This window comes from Salmo trutta, chromosome 13, assembly GCF_901001165.1.
Source record: "Salmo trutta chromosome 13, fSalTru1.1, whole genome shotgun sequence".
NCBI classification, from domain to species: domain Eukaryota; kingdom Metazoa; phylum Chordata; class Actinopteri; order Salmoniformes; family Salmonidae; genus Salmo; species Salmo trutta.
This window is the reverse complement of record NC_042969.1, coordinates 69,867,922-69,891,408: the sequence shown is the minus strand read 5'-3', so window position 1 is coordinate 69,891,408 and position 23,487 is coordinate 69,867,922. Positions and strand designations below refer to the sequence as shown.

The following is a 23,487-nucleotide window of genomic DNA, read 5'->3' as shown; positions in this document are numbered from 1 at the left end:
ATGCAGCTCTCAACAGGCCGAGCCCCTGGCATTGATGGTTTACCATCTGAGTTTTATAAGCACTTTTGGGGGTCTATTGGAGAGGATTTTTATGAAGTGGTGTGTGAATCTTTTCATGAGGGTTCTCTTCCTGTATCCTGTCAACGTACGGTGCTTTCATTATTGCCAAAAAAGGGGTATTTGGCTCTCATAAAAAATTGGAGACCTGTTGCTTTGCTGTGCGCAGAATATACAATTGTCTCTCCTAATTGTCTCTCAAACAGGTTGAAAGAGTATCTGGGATTGTTGGTCCACAAGGACCAGTCTTACTGTGTACCTGACCGCTCTATTGTTGACAACTTGTTTATGATAAGAGATGTTTTAGACATTTTTAAACTGTCTGACGTAAATGTTGGTTTACTTTCTTTGGATCAGGAGAAGGCTTTTGATCGTGTGGACCACCAGTACTTGTTTAAAACAATGAAAGCCTTTGGGTTTGGGGATGTTTTTTGTCTTGGATGAATTTACTGTATGCTGGGGCCTCATGTATGACGAAGTTGGGGGTTGGTTTGAGCTGCCCCATCCCCGTCCAAAGGGGCATCAGGCAGGGATGCCCACTTTCAGGGCAGTTATATAGTCTGGCGATTGAACCAATGCTTTGTTTTTTAAGAGCGAAGCTTACTGGTTTCTCTGTGCCAGGTGTAAAGAAGGGTCCCACAATAGCACTGTCTGCGTATGCAGATGACGTGACAGTTTTTATTACAGGGAGTGAGGATGTTAAGGTTCTCTCAAACGCTTTAAAGGTGTATGAGGGGGCCTCCTCAGCTAGAGTCAATTGGGGAAAGAGTGAAGCGCTGTGGGCAGGTCAGCTTCAGATGGGGTCTGCTCCACGGTTAGCAGGGGTGCTTCAGTGGGGCAGAGATGGGATGAAGACTTTGGGCGGTTTTCTAGGCTCTGATGTCTTTCAGAAAAAGAACTGGTATGGTGTTGTGGAGAAAGTGTGTGCCAGACTGTCAAGATGGAAATGGGTGCTGCTCCAGCTGTCTTATAGGGGAAGGGTATTGGTAGCTAATAATCTTGCTGCCTCTACCCTGTGGCACAGACTAATGATTTTACAGCCACCAAAGTGTCTGATACAAGAGCTTCAAAGGACCCTTGTCAATTTCTTCTGGTCTGGACAACACTGGATTAAAGCTGCAACCCTGTACCTGCCACTACACGAGGGTGGCTAAGGCTTGGTGGATATTTCCTCTAGGATCATGGCTTTCCGGCTTCAATCAGCACAGAGACTGTTGTACAGAGACGGTTCTAGCTGGGTCGACACAGCCTATACATTGATGAGGAGAGCGGGCTGTTTGGGCTTAGATAAGCACCTTTTCCTCTTAAAGCTGGAGGGGGGTGATTTGTCTGGCCTGACTCTATTTTATGAGTCTGTTATGCAGGCTTGGAGAGTTTTTGTCAAGTCCCGTAAGGCCTGCACGCCACCAGGGATGTGGCTTTTTGAAGAGTATCTTTTTCACAACACTGCCATCCAGTCCCGTGTTCTGGTTTCAGTTAGCCTATGTTCATGCCTGTTAGGCGTGGGGTGTACTAAACTGGGTCATCTGATGTGGAACAGGAATAGATCGTTGGAGGAGCTGGGAGAAAGAGCGGGGATCCGATCATCTTGCCTACTGAGGAAGGTCGTCGCTGAGGTCTGTGACTCCCTGCCAGTTCTTCATCTGCAGTATGTGACTGACATTTCCAATTCTGATCGGTGGAAGGAGGGTCTGGATTATGTGTTCCCTGCACTGATTGTTAGTGCTGCAGCGGGGGCATTCGAGGAGGACGTGGGGATGCTGCTTTCTTTCGATACCCCGGAGCTGGGCGAGTTCAAGGAGGTGGGAAAGAAGGCCATGTACAGTGTATGTGTAAAGGTGTCCCATGCCTCTTCCCTGGAAGGGGTAAAATTGACGAGGTGGGCGGGTGTGCTTGGTCCAGGTGTCTCTCCAAAAGACTGTTGGCGATCATTATACAAACTGCCTATTGATAAGAGGACAGCTGGCCTCCAATGGAGGATAATACATGGAGCTATAGCCACTAACATGCATCTGGTACACCTGGACCCTACTGTTGGGTAGGGGTGTCCATTTTGTGCGGAGTCTGAAACTCTGGCACATCTGTTTTTACAGTGTCCCAGGTTGGTTGGGATGATTGACCTGATCACAAATTGAATCTCAATGTTGGGAGAGGTTTTTTCTTCCCAAATGTATATATTTGGGCCAAAGTACAGGTTCAGTCGAAAGGGTGTAGTTGTGTTGCTTAATTTTGTGTTAGGGGCAGCAAAATTAGCGATATGGAAGACCCGAAGGAACAGTATTCGGGGACAGGGGTCTGTGGATGTGGTGGGAATGCTGGAGGGAATGTTGGCAGCGAGATTAAGGGTCAAGTTTGCCTATTATAAACTGGTCAACAGTATTGATCAGTTTATGAGTATATGGGGTATTCAGAGGCTGTTGTGTTTAGTTACTGTGGAGGAGGAATTGGAGTTGTGTTTTTAATTGATGTGTAACTGTGGTTTTGTATGAGTATTTATTGTGTGGTGGGCTCCCAGACCCAATAAAGATTATTTAAAACTAAAAACTCTCTTGCTCTGTCTCTTTAGCTCTCTCTCTCTTTAGCTCTCGCTTTCTCTCTCTTTAGCTCGCTCTCTCTCTTTTGCTCGCTCTCCCTCTCTTTAGCTCGCTCTCTCTCTCTCTCTCTCTCTCTCTCTCTCTCTCTCTCTCTCTCTCTCTTTAGCTCTCTCTCTCTCTCTTTAGCTCTCTCTCTCTCTCTTTAGCTCTCTCTCTCTCTCTCTCTTTCGCTCTCTCTCTCTCTTTCGCTCTCTCTCTCTCTCTTTAGCTCTCTCTCTCTCTCTCTCTTTAGCTCTTTCTCTCTCGCTCTTGCTCTCTCTCTCTCTCTCTCTCTCTCTCTCTCTCTCATTTAAGGGGTTTTATTGGCATGGGAAACATGTTTACATTGCCAGAACAAGTGAAATAGATAATAAACATTACATTTTAAGTGTCAGAAGCTAATTTTCCTCTGTCACACACTGTAATATATTATTTAGGCCAACTACAGTGATGTAATAAACAAAACATTTACAGTAAACGTTACACTCACAAAAGTTCCAAAGAATTAAGAAATGTCAAATGTCATATTATGTCTATATACAGTTTTGTAATGATGTGTAAATAGTTAAAATACAAAAGGGAAAATAAATGAACATAAATATAGGTTGTATTTACAATGGTGTTTGTTCTTCACTGGTTGCCCTTTTCTTGTGGCAAAGGTCTCAAATCTCACTGCTGTGATTGCACACTGTGTTAATTCACCGAATAGATATGGGAGTTTATCAAAATTGGATTTGTTTTCGAATACTTTGTAGCTCTGTGTAATCTGAGGGAAATATGTGTCTCTAATATGGTCATACACTTCCTAACCTCCTGCCAATTGTATCTCAGTTTCCACCTCATTTTGTGGGCAGTGTGCACATAGCTTGTCTTCTCTTGAGTCTCACATACTCACTCTCTCTCTCTCCCCATCTCTCTTTTACACTCATTCACTCTCTCTCTCTCTTGCTCTCTCTCTCTCACTATGTGTCTCTAGCTATGTCTCTCTCGCTCTATTGCTCTGTCTCTATAGCTCTCTCTCCCTCTGTCACTCTCTCATCTCTCTCTCTCTCTCTACCCCCATCCTAGCCGAGCCACAGTGTAATCTCCACTCCCCCGTGTGCCCGGGGAGTAAATCAGCACAGCTGGATCACAGGCATCAATCTCAGCCAGCCCTCAGGATGGGCCACTTGTGGGCCCCCAGATAGGCATCCCCTCCTTCGTTCAAATGAGAGACAAATGTAGGAGAGAGAGAGAAGGGTTTCTGAGGTGGAGGGTGTCAGAGTGAGAGAGGGTAGAGGGTAGAGGGAGAGAACATTTCAATAGCCTTAAGTGGCTTTTTCTCCTTCATTTGCATTGAGCTGAGAAGACAGGGCAGGTAAAAGCTATATGGACAAAGCCTACATGGAAATGTGCTTTTACCTGTCCAGTTATATATGAAGGGCAGGAGAGAAGGATAGGCAAACATTATTGAGATGCCAGAGGGAGGTGAATGGTGTTGCCTGTTAAAGTTGGTGTGAAAAGTCCACATGGTTGATATATTAATTTAGTGTTGGCAAGAAACTTTTAATATGATTTGTTCTCCCATGAAAGTGTCTGTGAGAAATAGTAGGCTGAAACCTTAGGCAGATATCTTGATTATTACTATACAATAGCAGCAGACTTATTTCCCTGATGACCATGCAAAATGAGGACACACCCCAAGTATGCCATACAAAACATAATATAATATCAGGTGAATTCAAAAAGTAATATAAGCCAAACGGTTAGACATTAATATAATAATATTATATCTTGATCAAGCAGTATCATTTTAAGGTTTAGTATAACAAAGATTCATTGGCATATCATGCCATCACTATAGTTGAGATATGGACTGGGGGGGACATTCAGAAATATCTGACAATTGGAGCTGTTTTCCGATGGCTCATTAATTCCCAAGGTTAGAGGGTGATTACACAAAATACTCCCTCTATCAAAGTGGAAAATATAAGAAATATAGCACAGCACTAACACGTGGTCATCTATTTCCCAAGGCCCCCACTTCTGAATGGTACTGTAAGACAAACGATGGGTTGGCTGTAAGGTGATAAGGTCCAGGGATATTACAGTGGTACACACCCATCTGGTGTCCAAAAGACCTGAATTGGCAGCAGGGAGCTGTTGTATTTTGCTGATTAAGAGGCTCAATATTTTATGGATTGTCATCCGATTGTGTAAATCAGTTCCACACTGTCATCCTTCAGCCAGGATCTTGGGTACACTGAGTAGATTTAGTGGTCCACTTTGCACTGCATTTGTCATGTAAAATGCAATCTGTACAGTGCTGTGAATGGATTGTAAGAGCATTGGCCACAGCACTTTGAGCTGTATTCAGAGGGATTTCTTTGCCTTTTTCTCTTGTACACATGACTGTGTCACAGTGCTGAACTTTGAGGATGAAACTCAGACTTTTGATAAGCTTTTGCTTTAACTTATTCTAAAAAGTGACAGATAAAACGTGTCTACTCTTTATCCCTGAATTAATTTAAACTGCAATGATTTGATAATAAAAAATGGCAAAGAAAATCTCCACAGCGACCATTTTATTTTTTGAATTCAATTTTAGCACGTGATTATCATAGAATTCTCTATGAAGGCTTTATTTACTCCCTTTTGAATGTGTCAGTGTCTGTAGTTCAAACCCCCAAGATCTCATCAGCATATAATCCTACACTAACAATAAGTAATACAAGCATTTCAACTAACTAGCTCATTAATTAGGAAATATGTTTGCCTGACATGAGGCATCAATTGATATTCATACAGTGTTATTTTTACATTAAAATATGCAGTTTTGTTATCCCTTTAACAAATCCCACAATAAGAGTAGCGTGCTCTGCAGAGTCCTGGATAGAAAATGCAGCATCACTCTTCTGATTTCGATAGATTTCTTTATTCCACATCAAAGGAAAGGTTAGCCTTGGGTTATGCTTGTAAATCACCCAAATGACACTTGTGCGAGGATGTCTGACATTCGTCAGAGACTTAGGCTGTACAAAGTCTATTTTCATTTGTATGGGAAATCGTTCTGTGTGTTTGGAAGCTGTGTCCAGACACAGTCAAGCAGCGTGTTGACAGATCATACAGAGACCATACCTGTGTGTGTGGTAGATAAGATATCAAACCCATGGAGCCATGGGTGAGAGACACCAAACCAACGGAGGTAGAACAAAGATACAGGCTGCATGTCCTCGTAGTCTCAGATGAAAAGAGTGAAGCCGTGAAGGGCCATGGCCTTGCAATTAATCAATCTACAATGCCATGATAGTAAACATGATTAGGCCATCATTTTGAATTCCACCAATCATCATATCTCCAGGTATACTTAGTAGACTCATACAACATATGGCATGTCACATTAACAATAAATGAAAGTATAAACACTTTGTCATTGATGTGTGCTTGATAGGACAGGTTCTTTAGTTAATGATATTTCAGGATGAGACCTGGTTGTAGGTCAAGCCTCATTGCAATCCACTGCAGCCACTAAATTTTGGGAATTGGCTATTACCCATGGTACTCATGATTCATGTAAAAGTTATGATGGATATGTTTTTGCTAAATTCTGGCTCTTCACTCACGTTAATCCATCAGTCCTGAAAGTCTAAGCGTCCATCACTATTCCAGTCAGGCTATTGTGGTGCGTGATGCTGTGGTGCGGTGCGCTGAAAGGCCTCTGAAGAGATACAGCAGACACGCTCCTGCTATTCTGCTGAATTAATCTGCTCATGCAATCTGTGAATGAATGGAGTTTTGCAAGTGGGTATTTGAGTGACAATCCCATTTCGAATCATCTAACTCCTCTGTCAGTACATTGTAATGTTATAGGACTGTCTCAACTGCACACAGTGTACACCCTAGATCCTGCACAAAATAAGTATCTTCCACATCGTAACCCTGTTTCAGTGTGATGTTTACATGACACCTAGATAATTTTTTAAATGCCAGTGGTGTCTAGCCAGAGGAAGACAGACAGGGTGAACGAGTGGAAGAGGTTTGATTGTGGCCTTTATTGAGAAACTTTTGCTGTGGAAGCAACAGCTGTCAGAGGAGCAGACCCTTCATTAGCAGTCCTGCTGGAATGTTCCAGGCCTCCGCGAAAATCCTAGAGTTGTGCTGCCGGAACACTCTCTATTCTTAAAGCAGGAATGCTGGGGAGGGAGAGAAAAATACAAGATTTGGAAAGGATTTAGGCAGGGAAAAATTAGAATCCCGTATCTGTCTTATCACAGTGCCTCCACAATGGGGAGTTGAATGAAGCAGCTGTCAAATTTGAAACATACATAAGCAGTAATCCTACACTAAACAGAATGTCAGGTTTTAAAACAGAAAAGCAGAGGGGGGAAGCAAGAAAAACACAGCAAAGAATCAATCAGCCGCGACACAGCCTGCTAGTGGAGGGAGAGAGAACTTTCTGGGAGGGAGGGACTGTTGAGGTCTGGGCCTGACTGCCAACACTGGCAGGAGCATGGGGCTGCATGGGGAGTGGGTGAAAGTGAGAGGCAACGAAGACGCTGACAAAGCCTCTGGGAAGCATCACATTTGGAAAGTTGTGGTTTGACATCATGAGAGGCAGAAGGGGCCATGGCCAGGGAAGGAGCGGGTTTACATGCTTCGCAGACTGGAGATTAGGCCAGTGTTAACCCCCCACTGGGGCCTACATATAGCTGCTGTCTGCTTCGTCTGCTGGAAGTGAGCAAAAATGTGTTATTTCTGTGACATATTATTTCTTGTTAGTTTGGGTGTTTCAGACAACGCGTTCTTATATGACTCTCACAATATATATATATATATATAGAGCAGCAGCTGCTGAAAAATTGAGCTCCTACAAATATTGAAATTTACATGGTTTTTAGAGTGAAGTACTTCGGAAAAAAGCAAAAGAAAACTGCAAGACTGAATAGGAGAAAAAACAAGCAACAAACAAAGAAGATAGGCTTTTGAAAAAAGTTACTATTTTTCATAAAATTGTAGTTATCTTAGCTAGCTGAATTGTTTACCAGTTGCTAAGCAGTTGCTAGGGACTCTTTTGGAAGAAGCTAGCTAGCTAACGAAGAATAACAAAGAATATCTAGTTAACAGAAGAAAAGAAAGAGAAAATCAGGACAGAAGAAAAAGGATATCAAAGTGAAACAGTTCTCTAAAGATTCTCTAAAGTTCTCTAAAGACACAAGAGACAATAATACAAGAAACAACACTTCTGTAGCTTGTCAACTATGTGTCTGTCTATCCCTGTTCTCTCCCCTCTGCACAGGCCATACAAACGCTTCACACCGCGTGGCCGCTGCCACTCTAACCTGGTGGTCCCAGCAAGCACGACCCATGTGGAGTTCCAGGTCTCCGGCAGCCTCTGGAACTGCCGGTCTGCGGCCAACAAGGCTGAGTTCATCTCAGCCTATGCTACCCTCCAGTCCCTAGACTTCCTGGCGCTGACGGAAACATGGATTACCACAGATAACACTGCTACTCCTACTGCTCTCTCCTCGTCTGCCCATGTATTCTCGCATACCCCTAGAGCATCGAACCAGCGGGGTGGTGGCACTGGAATCCTCATCTCTCCCAAGTGGACATTCTCTCTTTCTCCCCTGACCCATCTGTCTATCTCCTCATTTGAATTCCATGCTGTCACAGTTACCAGCCCTTTCAAGCTTAACATCCTTATCATTTATCGCCCTCCAGGTTCCCTTGGAGAGTTCATCAATGAGCTTGACGCCTTGATAAGTTCCTTTCCTGAGGATGGCTCACCTCTCACAGTTCTGGGTGACTTTAACCTCCCCACGTCTACCTTTGACTCATTCCTCTCTGCCTCCTTCTTTCCACTCCTCTCCTCTTTTGACCTCACCCTCTCACCTTCCCCCCTTACTCACAAGGCAGGCAATACGCTTGACCTCATCTTTACTAGATGCTGTTCTTCCACTAATCTCATTGCAACTCCCCTCCAAATCTCCGACCACTACCTTGTATCCTTTTCCCTCTCGCTCTCATCCAACACTTCTCACTCTGCCCCTACTCGGATGGTATTGCGCCGTTGCAACCTTCGCTCTCTCTCTCCTGCTACTCTCTCCTCTTCCATCCTATCATCTCTTCCCTCTGCTCAAACCCATCTCCTGATTCTGCCTCCTCAACCCTCCTCTCCTCCCTTTCTGCATCCTTTGATTTTCTCTGTCCCCTATCCTCCAGGCCGGCTCGGTCCTCCCCTCCTGCTCCGTGGCTCGACGACTCACTGCGAGCTCACAGAACAGGGCTCCAGGCAGCCGAGCGGAAATGGAGGAAAACTCGCCTCCCTGCGGACCTGGCATCCTTTCACTCCCTCCTCTCTACATTCTCCTCTTCTGTCTCTGCTGCTAAAGCCACTTTCTACCACTCTAAATTCCAAGCCTTCTCCTCACTCCTGAACCCTCCTCCCTCTCTGCGGATGACTTCATCAACCATTTTGAAAAGAAGGTTGACGATATCCGATCCTCGTTTGCTAAGTCAAACGACACCGCTGGTCCTGCTCACACTGCCCTACCCTGTGCTTTGACCTCTTTCTCCCCTCTCTCTCCAGATGAAATCTCGCGTCTTGTGACGGCCGGCCGCCCAACAACCTGCCCACTTGACCCTATCCCCTCCTCTCTTCTCCAGACCATTTCCGGAGACCTTCTCCCCTACCTCACCTCGCTCATCAACTCATCCTTGACCGCTGGCTACGTCCCTTCCGTCTTCAAGAGAGCGAGAGTTGCACCCCTTCTGAAAAAACCTACACTCGATCCCTCCCATGTCAACAACTACAGACCAGTATCCCTTCTTTCTTTTCTCTCCAAAACTCTTGAACGTGCCGTCCTTGGCCAGCTCTCCTGCTATCTCTCTCAGAATGTCCTTCTTGATCCTAATCAGTCAGGTTTCAAGACTGGGCATTCAACTGAGACTGCTCTTCTCTGTGTCACGGAGGCTCTCCGCACTGCTAAAGCTAACTCTCTCTCCTCTGCTCTCATCCTTCTAGACGTATCTGCTGCCTTTGATACTGTGAACCATCAGATCCTCCTCTCCACCCTCTCCGAGTTGGGCATCTCCGGCGCGGCCCACGCTTGGATTGCGTCCTACCTGACAGGTCGCTCCCACCAGGTGGCGTGGCGAGAATCTGTCTCCGCACCACGCGCTCTCACCACTGGTGTCCCCCAGGGCTCTGTTCTAGGCCCTCTCCTATTCTCGCGATACACCAAGTCACTTGGCTCTGTCATATCCTCACATGGTCTCTCCTATCATTGCTATGCAGACGACACACAATTAATCTTCTCCTTTCCCCCTTCTGATAACCAGGCGGCGAATCGCATCTCTGCATGTCTGGCAGACATATCAGTGTGGATGACGGATCACCACCTCAAGCTGAACCTCGGCAAGACGGAGCTGCTCTTCCTCCCGGGGAAGGACTGCCCGTTCCATGATCTCGCCATCATGGTTGACAACTCCCTTGTGTCCTCCTCCCAGAGTGCTAAGAACCTTGGCGTGATCCTGGACAACACCCTGTCGTTCTCCACTAACATCAAGGCGGTGACCCGATCCTGTAGGTTCATGCTCTACAACATTCGCAGAGTACGACCCTGCCTCACACAGGAAGCGACGCAGGTCCTAATCCAGGCACATGTCATCTCCCGTCTGGATTACTGCAACTCGCTGTTGGCTGGGCTCCCTGCCTGTGCCATTAAACCCCTAGAACTCATCCAGAACGCCGCAGCCCGTCTGGTGTTCAACCTTCCCAAGTTCTCTCACGTCACCCCGCTCCTCCGCTCTCTCCACTGGCTTCCAGTTGAAGCTCGCATCCGCTACAAGACCATGGTGCTTGCCTACGGAGCTGTGAGGGGAACGGCACCTCCATACCTTCAGGCTCTGATCAGGCCCTACACCCAAACAAGGGCACTGCGTTCATCCACCTCTGGCCTGCTGGCCCCCCTACCTCTGAGGAAGCACGGTTCCCGCTCAGCCCAGTCCAATCTGTTCGCTGCTCTGGCACCCCAATGGTGGAACAAGCTCCCTCACGACGCCAGGACAACGGCGTCAATCACCACCTTCCGGAGACAGCTGAAACCCCACCTCTTTAAGGAATACCTGGGATAGGATAAAGTAATCCTTCTAACCCCCCCCCCCTTAAAAGATTTAGATGCACTATTGTAAAGTGGTTGTTCCACTGGATATCATAAGGTGAATGCACCAATTTGTAAGTCGCTCTGGATAAGAGTGTCTGCTAAATGACTTAAATGTAATGTAAATGTACTCTGGTGATGTAGAGGTTAATCCAGGCCCTGCAGTGCCTAGCTCCACTCCAAACCCCCAGGCACTCTCATTTGTTGACTTCTGTAACCGCAAAAGCCTTGGTTTCATGCATGTTACGATTAGAAGCCTCCTACCTGAGTTTGTTTTATTCACTGCTTTAGCACACTCCGCCAACTCGGATGACCTAGCCGTGTCTGAATCCTGGCTTAGGAAGGCCACCAAAAGTCCTGAAATGTCCATCCCTAACTATAACATTTCCAACAAGATAGAACTGCCAAAGGGGTCAGAGTTGCAACCTACTGCAGAGATATCCTGCAGAGTTCTGTCATACTATCCAAACAATTCGAGCTTCTAATTCGAGCTTCTAATCCACCATTCCAGAAACAAGTCTCTCATCCGTTGGCACTTGTTATAGACCCCCTTCAGCCCCCAGAACCCTCCAGGTACAACCCTAAATCCGTAACCATGGGCACCAACTTAGATATCATCCTGACCAACTTGCCCTCTAAATACACCTCTGCTGTCTTCAACCAGGATCTCAGAGATCACTGCCTCATTGCCTGCGCATGTAATGGGTCCGCGGTCAAACTATCCACCCCTCATCACAGTCAAACACTCCCTAAAACACTTCAGCAAGCAGGACTTTCTAATCGACCTGGCCTGGGTATCCTGGAAGGATATTGCCCTCATCCCGTCAGTAGAGGATTCCTAGTTGCTCTTCGAAAGTGCTTTCCTCATCATCTTAAATAAGTATGTCCCATTCAAAAGATGGAGAACTAAGAACAGATATAGCCCTTAGTTCACCCCAGACTTGCAATCTCTATTGCACTCCACACTGCCCTTTCCCACCTAGACAAAAGGAACACCTATGTGAGAATGCTATTCATTGACTAGAGCTCAGCATTCAACACCTTAGTACCCTCAAAGCTCATCACTAAGCTAAGGATCCTGGGACTAAACACCACACTCTGCAACTGGATCCTGGACTTCCTGACGCGCCGCCCCCAGGTGGTGAGGGTAGGTAGCAATACATCTGCCACGCTGATTCTCAACAATGGAGCGTGGGGTGCGTGCTCAGTCCCCTCCTGTACTCCCTGTTCACCCACGACTGCATGGCCAGGCACGACTCCAACACCATCATTAAGTTTGCAGACGACACAACAGTGGTAGGCCTGATTACCAATAATGACAAGACAGCATATAGGGAGGAGGTCAGAGACCTGGCCGGGTGGTGCCAGAATAACAACATTTTACATTTTACATTTTAGTCATTTAGCAGACGCTCTTATCCAGAGCGACTTACAGTAGTGAATGCATACATTTCATACAATTTCATACATATCATACATTTTTTTCTGTGCTGGCCCCCCGTGGGAATCGAACCCACAACCCTGGTGTTGCAAACACCATGCTCTACCAACTGAGCTACAGGGAAGGCCCAACAATCTATCAATCAACGTAACCAAGATTAAGGAGATGATTACTACAGGAAAAGGAGGACTGAGCACGCCCCCATTCTCATCGACGGGGCTGTAGTGGAGCGGGTTGAGAGCTTCAAGTTCCTCGGTGTCCACATCACCAACAAACTAGAATGGTTCAAACACACCAAGACAGTCGTGAAGAGGGCACGACAAAGCCTATTCCCCCCCAGGAAACAAAAAATATTTGTCATGGGTCCTCAGATCCTCAAAAGGTTCTACAGCTGCAACATTGAGAGCATCCTGACTGGTTGCATCACTGACTGGTACGGCAATTGCTCAGCCTCCGACCGCAAGGCACTACAGAGGGTAATGCGTACGGCCCAGTACATCACTGGAGCTAAGCTGCCTGCCATCCAGGACCTCTACACCAGGCGGTGTCAGAGGAAGGCCCTATAAATTATCATATACCCCAGCCACCCCAGTAATAGACTGTTCTCTCTGCTACCGCATGGCAAGCGGTACCAGAGTGCCAAGTCTAGGACAAAAAGGCTTCTCAACAGTTTTTACCCCCAGTCATAAGACTCCTGAACAGGTAATCAAATGGCTACCTGGACTATTTGCATTGTGTGACCCCCAACCCCTCTTTTACGCTGCTGTTACTCTCTGTTTATCATATATGCATAGTCACTTTAACTATACATTCATGTACATACTACCTCAATTGGCCCGACCAACCAGTGCTCCCGCATATTGGCTAACCGGGCTATCTGCATTGTGTCCCACCACCCGCCAACTCCTCTTTTACGCTTCTGCTACTCTCTGTTCATCATATATGCATAGTCACTTTAGCCATATCTACATATTACCTCAATCAGCCCGACTAACCGGTGTCTGTATGTAGCCTCGCTACTTTTATAGCCTCGCTGCTGTTATTTTTCACTGTCTTTTTACTGTTGTTTTTATTTTTTTTACTTACCTATTGTTCACCTAATACCTTTTTTTGCACTATTGGTTAGAGCCTGTAAGTAAGCATTTCACTGTTGTATTTGGCGCACGTGACAAATAAACTTTGATTTGATTTGAGACTTGACTGCCCTTGACCAGCACAAAAACATCCGGTGGCGTTCTGCATTAGCATCGAATAGCCCCCTCAATATGCAACTTTTCAGGGATGTCAGGAACCAATATACTCAGTCAGTTAGGAAAGCTAAGGCTAGCTTTTTCAAAAATAAATTTGCTTCCCGTAGCACTAATTCCAAAAAGTTTTGGGACACTGTAAAGTCCATGGAGAATAAGAGCACCTCCTCCCAGCTGACCACTGCATTGAGGATAGGAAACACTTTCACCACCGATAAATCTACAATTGTCGAGAATTTCAATAAGCATTTTTCTACGGCTGGCCATGCTTTCCACCTGGCAACCCCTACCCCTGCCAACATCTCAGCACCGCCTGCAGCAACTTGCCCAAGCACCCTGCTTCTCCTTCACCCAAATTCAGACAGCTGATGTTCTGAAAGAGCTGCAAAATCTGGACCCCTACAAATCAGCTGGGCTAGACAATCTGGTTCCTCTCTTTCTAAAATTATCCGCCGAAATTGTTGCAACCCCTATTATTAGCCTATTCAACCTCTCTTTTATATCGTCTGAGATCCCCAAAGTTTGGAAAGCTACCGCGGTCATCCCCCTCTTCAAAGGGGGAGACACTCTAGACCCAAACTGTTGTAGACCTATATCCATCATGCCCTGCCATTCCTACATTTTTGAAGTCCAAGTTAACAAACAGATCACCGACCATTTCAAATCCCACCATACCCTCTCCACTATGCAATCTAGTTTCCGAGCTGGTCATGGGTGCACCTCAGCCACGCTCAAGGTCCTAAACGATATCATAACTGCCATCGATAAAATACATTACTGTGCAGCTGTCTTCATCGACCTGGCCAAGGCTTTTGACTTTGTCAATCACTGCATTCTTATCAGCAGACTCAATAGCAATGGCTTCTCAAATGACTGCCTCGCCTGGTTCCCCAACTACTTCTCAGACTGAGTTCAGTGTGTCAAATCGGAGGGCCTGTTGTCCAGACCTCTGGCAGTCTCTATGGGGGTGCCAGAGGGTTCAATTCTCGGGCCGACTCTTTTCTCTGAATATATCAATGATGTCGTTCTTGCTGCTTGTGATTCTCTAATCCACCTCTACGCAGACGACACCATTCTGTATTGCATCTGGCCCTTCTTTGGACACTGGGCTAACAAACCTCCAAACGAGCTTCAACGGCATATAACAGTCCTTCCGTGGCCTCCAACTGCTTTTAAATGCTAGTAAAATTAAGTGCATGCTCTTCAACCGATTGCTGCCCGCACCCTACCGCCCGAATACCATCACTACTCTGGACGGTTCTGACCTAGAAGATGTGGACAACTACAAATACCTTGGTGTCTGGTTAAACTGTACACTCTCCTTCCAGACTCACATTAAGCATCTCCAATCCAAATTAAATCTAGAATTGGCTTCCTATTTTGCAACAAAGCCTCCTTCATTCACGCTGCCAACCATACCCTCATAAAACTGACTATCCTACCGATCCTTGACTTCGGCAATGTCATTTACAAAATAGCCTCCAACACTACTCAGCAAACTGGATGTAGTCTATCACAGTGCCATCCGTTTTGTCACCAAAGCCCCATATACTACCCACCACTGCGACCTGTATGCTCTCATTGGCTGCTCCTCACTGCATATCCGTCACCAAACCCACTGGCTCCAGGTCATCTATCAGTCTCTGCTAGGTAAAGCCCCACCTTATCTCAGCTCAATGGTAACCATAGCAACACCCACCCGTAGCACATGCTCCAGCAGGTATATTTCACTTGTCATCCCCAAAGCCAACACTTCCTTTGGCCGCCGTTCCTTCCAGTTCTCTGCTGCCAATAACTGGAACGAATTACAAAAATCACTGAAGCTGGAGTCTTATATCTCCCTCTCTAAATTTAAGCATCAGCTGTCACAGCAGCTTACCAATCACTGTACCTGTACACAGCCAATCTGTAAATAGCACACCTAACTACCTCATCCCCATATTTTTACTTACTCTCTTGCTCTTTTGCACCCCAGTATCTTTACTTGCACATTATCATCTGCACATCTATCACTCCAGTGTTAATGCTAAATTGTAATTATTTTGCCTCCATGGCCTATTTATTGCCTACCTCCCTACATTTGCACACACTGTACATAGATTTTTCTATTGTGTTTTTGCCTGTACGTTTGTTTATGTGTAAGTCTGTGTTGTTGTTTTTGTCGCACTGCTTTGCTTTATTTTGGCCAGGTCGCAGTTGTAAATTAGAACTTGTTCTCAACTGGCCTACCTGGTTAAATAAAGGTGAAATAAATACAGTGAGGGAAAAAAGTATTTGATCCCCTGCTGATTTTGTACGTTTTCCCACTGACGAAGAAATGATCAGTCTGTAATTTTAATGGTACGTTTATTTGAATAGTGAGAGACATAATAACAACAAAAAAATCCAGAAAAACGCATGTCAAAAATGATATAAAATGATTTGCATTTTAATGAGGGAAATAGGTATTTGACCCCTCTGCAAAACATGACTTCGTACTTGGTGGCAAAACCCTTGTTGCCAATCACAGAGGTCAGATGTTTCTTGTAGTTGGCCACCAGGTTTGCACACATCTCAGGAGGGATTTGTCCCACTCCTCTTTGTAGATCTTCTCCAAGTCATTAAGGTTTCGAGGCTGACGTTTGGCAACTCGAACCTTCAGCTCCCTCCACAGATTTTCTATGGGATTAAGGTCTGGAGACTGGCTAGGCCACTCCAGGACCTTAATGTGCTTCTTCTTGAGCCACTCTTTTGTTGCCTTGGCCGTGTGTTTTGGGTCATTGTCATGCTGGAATACCCGTCCACGACCCATTTTCAATGCCCCGGATGAGGGAAGGAGGTTCTCACCCAAGATTTGACGGTGCATGGCCCCGTCCATCGTCCCTTTGATGTGATGAAGTTGTCCTGTCCCCTTAGCAGAAAAACCCCCAAAGCATAATGTTTCCCCCTCCATGTTTGACGGTGGGGATGGTGTTCTTGGGGTCATAGGCAGCATTCCTCCTCCTCCAAACAGGGCGAGTTGAGTTGATGCCAAAGAGCTCCATTTTGGTCTCATCTGACCAAAACACTTTCACCCAGTTGTCCCACGGAATCATTCAAATGTTCATTGGCAAACTTCAGACGGGCATGTATATGTGCTTTCTTGAGCAGGGGGACCTTGCGGGCGCTGCAGGATTTCAGTCCTTCAAGGCGTAGTGTTACCAATTGTTTTCTTGGTAACTATGGTCCCAGCTGCCTTGAGATCATTAACAAGATCCTCCCGTGTAGTTCTGGGCTGATTCCTCAAGGTTCTCATGATCATTGCAATTCCACGAGGTGAGATCTTGCATGGAGCCCCAGGCCGAGGGAGATTGACAGTTCTTTTGTGTTTCTTCCATTTGCGAATAATCGCTCCAACTGTTGTCATCTTCTCACCATGCTGCTTGGCGATGGTCTTGTAGCCCATTCCAGCCTTGTGTAGGTCTACAATCTTGTCCCTGACATCCTTGGAGAGCTCTTTGGTCTTGGCCATGCTGGAGAGTTTGGAATCTGATTGATTGATTGCTTCTGTAGACAGGTGTCTTTTATACAGGTAACAAACTGAGATTAGGAGCACTCCCTTTAAGAGTGTGCTCCTAATCTCAGCTCATTGCCTGTATAAAAGACACCTGGGAGCCAGAAATCTTTCTGATTGAGAGGGGGTCAAATACTTATTTCCCTCATTAAAATGCAAATCAATTTATAACATTTTTGACATGCGTTTTTCTGGATTTTTTTGTTGTTATTGTGTCTCTCACTGTTCAAATAAACCGACCATTAAAATTAGAGACTGATAATTTCTTTTTCAGTGGGCAAACGTACAAAATCAGCAGGGGATCAAATACTTTTTTCCCTCACTGTAAATAAATAAAAAACCAACGCCACCATGGGGCACTCTGATCACAATGTTGACATCAGCAATCCGCCCGCTCACAATGCCATTTACGTGGTCTGTGGTTGTGAGGCCAGTTGGACGTACTGCCAAATTCTCTAATGCGACGTTAGAGGTGGCATATGGGCGGCAGGTAGCCACCCATTTGCCACCTGGTTACTGGCATTGGGCCAGTAACCGAAAGGTCGCTGGATCGAATCCCTGAGCTGACAAAGCAAAACTCTATCGTTCTGCCCCTGAGCAAGGCAGTTAACCCACTGTTCCCCTGGCACTGAAGACGTGGATGTCGATTAAAACAGTCCCCTGCACCTCTCTGATTCAGAGGGATTGGGTTAAACGCAGAAGATGCATTCAGTTGTACAAATGACTAGGTATCCCCCTTTCACCTTATGGTAGAATAATGAACTGCAATGATCATGCCAATTGCACACTCCCTCAAAATTTGAGACATCTGTGGTGTGTGGCAAAACTGAATGTTTTAGAGTGGCCTTTATTTGTCCCTAGCAAAAGGTGCACCTGTGTAACTATCATGCTGTTTAATATGCCACACCTGTCAATTGGATGGATTATCTTGGCAAAGGAGAATTGCTCACTTACAGTGATGTTAACAAATGTGCGCACAACATTTGAGAGAAATAAGCTTTCAGTGCGTATGGAAAATGTTTGAGATCTTTGTTTTTAGCTCATTAAACATGGGACCAACACTTTACATGTTGCATTTATAGTTTTGTTCAGTGTATATGCATATTCAGCACTGTTTTTGATACCCCAGCCTCCCTCGTTGGACGCCTGTTTGAAATAGTGCTGTTCTGATTTGTATGTATCCCACACATGCCCTCCTTCAGGTCCTCCACGGCATCATCAGCGGAGGTTGATGTCTGAGTAGGAATTAGAGAGGGGTAGAAAGAATGAGAACAAGAGAGAAAGAGGGAGAGATAAAGAAAGAGAGAGACTATATACCATATATCCACAGCAATTTTGGCAGATCCTGATGGAGTTAATATTTTCATCAGTGTTCTGATTTGACAAGGGCCCTAGCTCTGAAGCCCACACCACCCCTCCAATCCCTGATCAGTATGGAGCTTGTATGACCTGACTACACTGAGATGAAGCCATTTACTGTACTTATTCCCACTCTCTGTTCATGTCCCAGCCTAATATATCCATTTACATTATCATTGCATTTTTTTGGTTTATTCAATGTGGACTTATGTTAAAAAGGAAGTACCTCAATTGTCTTTACTCTTCATAAATCTCTGTGCTGTGACTCTGTGTGTTCTGACTGTGAGAAGTTGATTGGCCACCACTGAGCTGAACCTTAATTGCGTTATATGTCATGCCTGGCAAGTGCTGGTGCACTTGGCTGGCACCCTGCTGTTTGAGTGCAGATCAAGGATTGGAAGATTAGGGCTGGAGTTGGACCTTTTGGTTACTCAGACCCATCTGACCAGATGTGAGGCTCTTTCTCCCTCTCTTATGTTAATTTTAATACTCATACTCAAGTCCCTCCACATCACAATCTTCCAACACAAAATGTTTAATGGGCAGAGCGCTTCAGAGCTCAATGAATTGCGGCATACTGAAACTAATAAAGAGAGTCAATCTGTTGTGTAAATCCCGCTTTTGCTATTTTTAAATGAATGGAGAACAAGAGCGAAAGAAAAGAAAAAAAACAAAAAGAAAAAAAAGATTGCCTCCATTGCCAGAAGCTTCCCAGAAATATTTTTTTTCTCCTCTAAGCTTATGGAGTATATCTTATTAGATATGTCTCTGCCATACACAGTTATTGTGCTGGGAGTCTTTTCCAGGCCCAAATCCCAGAAAAGCCTGTAATAATCTGTCAACTGAGGAAGATGCCCCCACAAACAAGGGGTCCTAATCCACCCAGATCAATAGCACACTCCGTCTGGCTTCTCAGATCCCTGCGTGCCATTGTCCGCTCCGTGACAGCAGCCCCTTTGTGCCTGGTGTCTCCCCTGCCATGGATCCCATTCCCCCAGTCCCCCACGGTCTCCCTGGGCCCTCAGTAGGTTAATGACTGGGATAATAATAATAATATTAAGGTCAATATCTGACCTCCGGATCAGGCTCAATGAGAGCAACTGGAGAGGCTAGCACACAGGGGCCAATAAAGCAGTGCTAGAACCAAATAGCCCCTTTATGGATACAGACCATACAATTATTCTTCCTGGTTGATAACACAGCCTGTCTACTGTTGGCTCCACTTGTCAAAACACAGAAAATATTCCACATCCTAGAGAGGCTCTGAATAGAATGCTTGATTTTCATCTGCAGAGAGGGCCTGGTAGATTCCATATCGTTCTACTGATGAGACTCACCAGGCTGATACTATTGCATCAGGCTGAAACCATAAGTAAAGAAGGTGGACGTGGCTGAGACAGACCTAGGTCTTTATTCCCCCCAGCTCTGGAGCCCAGGCCTGGTGAAGCTCCGATGAACAGAGGGAGAGTTGGAGCTGCTTTGTTAGTGGGGCTGATGTAGCTGATGCTTCCTCATATAATAGGACCATCTAGTCAAAAGTCAATCATCTGTAACAAGAAACGTCATTGGTATTGGAGTCTCTAAGGTGAGTTCCTCTAGGGACCTACAACCTGAAAATTATTCCATTGAGGGTTAATGAGCATGGGAGGTGAGAAGGAAGACACCACACTAACGGACAACTGTAAATTATATTGTAATTTGGGGTATTATCAACAGTAAAATGCTTTTGAAACATTTTACTGCAGGTTACTGTAAATTATAGTGCATTGTGGGAAACGTTTCTAGGCGGGAATACATTTCTGTATTTAGAATAGTACTTCAATTCCACCCCACAGAATACAGTACTGTACCGCATCTTTGGAGCAAAAAAAACCTGTTAACCACTTGTGGGGGCATGGCTAATGTTGTTTCTGGCTAATTAACATATTGTGTGCCTTGTAAGAAGCTATATTTGTTGCACCCTTGAGTGAGAATGATGTACCAAGTTAACTCCTATGTGGTTATAGTGCCCCATCAGTTAGCATAGGAGGCAGATTGGAGTAGCAGTAAGTCTTAAAACATAAATTATTGAAAATTTTGTCATGTACTTTTGGTCTGTTTTGATCCGTAGTTTCTGCAAGTTTGGAAGACTTTGTTAAGGCTTCGAGAAGTGCAAGTGATATGAAGCACCAAATATTTGTTAATATACTGTGATGTGTAAACAACTTACCCAGCAGCCAACCTGCTTCACCACTCCCTTGTAATTACAGTAAAATACTCTGAAATGCAGACCCATCCACTGAATGAATTTCATTAATGAATTCTGATTACAATAGCATTTACTTTTTTACAGTATAATACAGTCAATTTTACAATATTGTACTGTGGGTCATTACACAGTACTTGATTCGGTACTGTATTTATATTACAATAGGTATACTCTAATAAGCTACTGTCAAATTTACATTTACATTTACGTCATTTAGCAGACGCTCTTATCCAGAGCGACTTACAAATTCGTGCATTCACCTTATGATATCCAGTGGAACAACCACTTTACAATAGTACATCTATATATTTTTTCGGGGGGGGAGGGGGGGTTTAGAAGGATTACTTAATCCTATCCCAGGTATTCCTTAAAGAGGTGGGGTTTCAGGTGTCTCCGGAAGGTGGTGATTGACTCCGCTGTCCTGACGTCGTGAGGGAGCTTGTTCCACCATTGGGGTGCCAGAGCAGCGAAAAGTTTTGACTGGGCTGAGCGGGAACTGTGCTTCCACAGAGGTAGGGAGGCGAGCAGGCCAGAGGTGGATGAACGCAGTGCCCTTCTCAGTAACCCCTTTTTCAGAGCATGACCTAATGTCCCTCTAACCTTGTAATTACAGCTTATGAGAGCATACATTATGTACTTATGAACAGTGCATATGTATGCTATCTCTACAACCTATCATTTAGGACTTGGTACAGACAGCTGAGCTTTAAGGTATTCCAATTTTTCAAGAGTTATCGTAGATTAGTCAAAACCTTACCCTCAGGGATTGTAGCAAAACTTTACGAGAAGTTGAAAGTTGACTGTTGACATAAAGGGACCTTTATAAACCACTTGTTAGCAGCTTCCTTTTCTGTTAAGCCTGGGTAGATCCTCTCAGAATGAGAGCAAGACAAAGCCTACTGTATGACTATACCTGTGAGAGCCTGTGATACCACCAAACATTACCCTACATCACGCATGCAGATGCATCAGCCCTCAGACCTCAGATGAGCTATATCATCTCTGTGTGAATGGGAGGATTTTGTTTGAGTGAACTGTTTACGAGAGACAACCTGCCACCACAAACACACACGTTTCACAGGTCACTGGGCCTATCCAGCACAAATAGCCGTGATTCATTTTGGGTTTGGTGCGTGGAAGATAAACATACAGACAATGAAAGGAAAAACGCAACAAAACTCTCGCCTGAGCTGGTGCATTGGACTGACAGCGACAATTTCAGAAAGTACATTTTTCACTTTGGTAATAGAACAATTTTTTTAAATTCTAGTTTGGGGTTAAGGTCAATGGTACTTCTAGATAATCGAGTTTTGTTGCATTTAGTTTCATTTGTGGACAAAACAACTAATTGAAACCAACAATCAAACCTCTTTACAGTAAGTGTTCCCTATATTGCTAAATCAACTTTTTCAAAAGTGGACTTTGGTTGCAAGGGAAGATGGTATGAATAATTTTTTTGTCATTTGTAATTTACTCCAACGTTGTTTTAGAGAATTTGACAGTACGTCCAACCGGCCTCACACCCACAGACCAAGTGTAACCCTGCCAGCACAGGACCTTCACATCCGGCTTCTTCACCTGCGGGATCGTCTGAGACCAGCCACCCGGACAGCTGATAAAACTGTGGGCTTGCGCAACCGAAGAATTTCTGCACAAACTGTCAGAAACCATCTCAGGGAAGCTCATCTGCGTGCTCGTCATTCTCACCAGGGTTTTGACCAACTTCAGTGGGCAAATGCTAACCTTCGATTGAGAAGTGTGCTCTTCACGGGTGAATCCTGGTTTCAACTGTACCAGGCAGATGGCAGATGGTGTGTATGGCATCTTGTGTGCTGATGTCAACATGGTGAACAGAGTGCCCCATGGTGGCGGTGGGGTTATGGTATGGGCAGGCATAAGCTGCGGACAATGAACAGAATTGCATTTTATCGATGGCAATTTGAATGCACAGACATACCGTGACATTATCCGGCCCATTTAACCATGACAAGGTGACTGGGAATATGTATGAAAACAATCAGTCCAGTTAAGCACTCCGAAAGGAAATCAAACAGGCAAAACGTCAGTACAGGGACAAAGCGGTGTAGAAATTCAACGGTTCAGACACGAGACGTACTGTATGTGGCAGGGACTTCAGACAATCATGGATTATAAAGGGAAAACGAGCCATGTCGCAGACACCAACGTCTATCTCCTGGACATGTTAAACACCTTCTTCTCCTATTTCAAAGGAAACAAAAAGTGCCGCCGATGCGGGCCACCACTGCTCCTGTGGACTGTGTGCGCTCATTCTCTGTGGCCGACATGAGTAAGAAATGTAAGCTTGTTAACCCTCGCAAGCCGGCATCCCTTGCCGCGTCCTCAGAGCATGCTCAGACCAGTTGGATGGAGTGTTTACAGACATATTCAATCTCACCCTATCCCAGTTGGTTGTCCCCACTTGCTTCAAGATGTCCACCATTGTTCATGTACCCAAAAAAAGCGAAGTTAACAGAATGAAATAACTATCGCACTGTAGCACTCACTTCTGTCATCAGAAGGTACGGCCCTCTTTAGTCCCGATTAGGGCCCTCTTTAGTCCCGGCCCTCTTTAGTCAGAGGCCAGGAAGAACAAAAGTCCTGGAACACGTCATCCGTTTGAAGCCTGACCAGAACCCTGTCCGCCAGCATCCTTACCGTGTGCCTGAGAGGCCTCAAGGAAGAGGTCCACACCATGATAGAAATGGATGTTGTCGAGCCATCTTCAAGTGAATGGAGCAGCCCTATTGACATTGTCCCAAAGAAGGATGGCTCTTTGCACGTCTGCATGGACTTACATTTTTACATTTTTAGTCATTTAGCAGACGCTCTTATCCAGAGCGACTTACAGTAGTGAATGCATACATTTCA

General features: G+C 45.2%; 1 pseudogene; it reads right to left on the bottom strand.

Moving 5' to 3' along the window:
* LOC115206834 (somatolactin-like) overlaps positions 1–23,059 on the bottom strand; it is a 177,685-nt pseudogene extending 154,626 nt beyond the window's left edge.
* Positions 23,060–23,487: the final 428 nt, after the last annotated feature.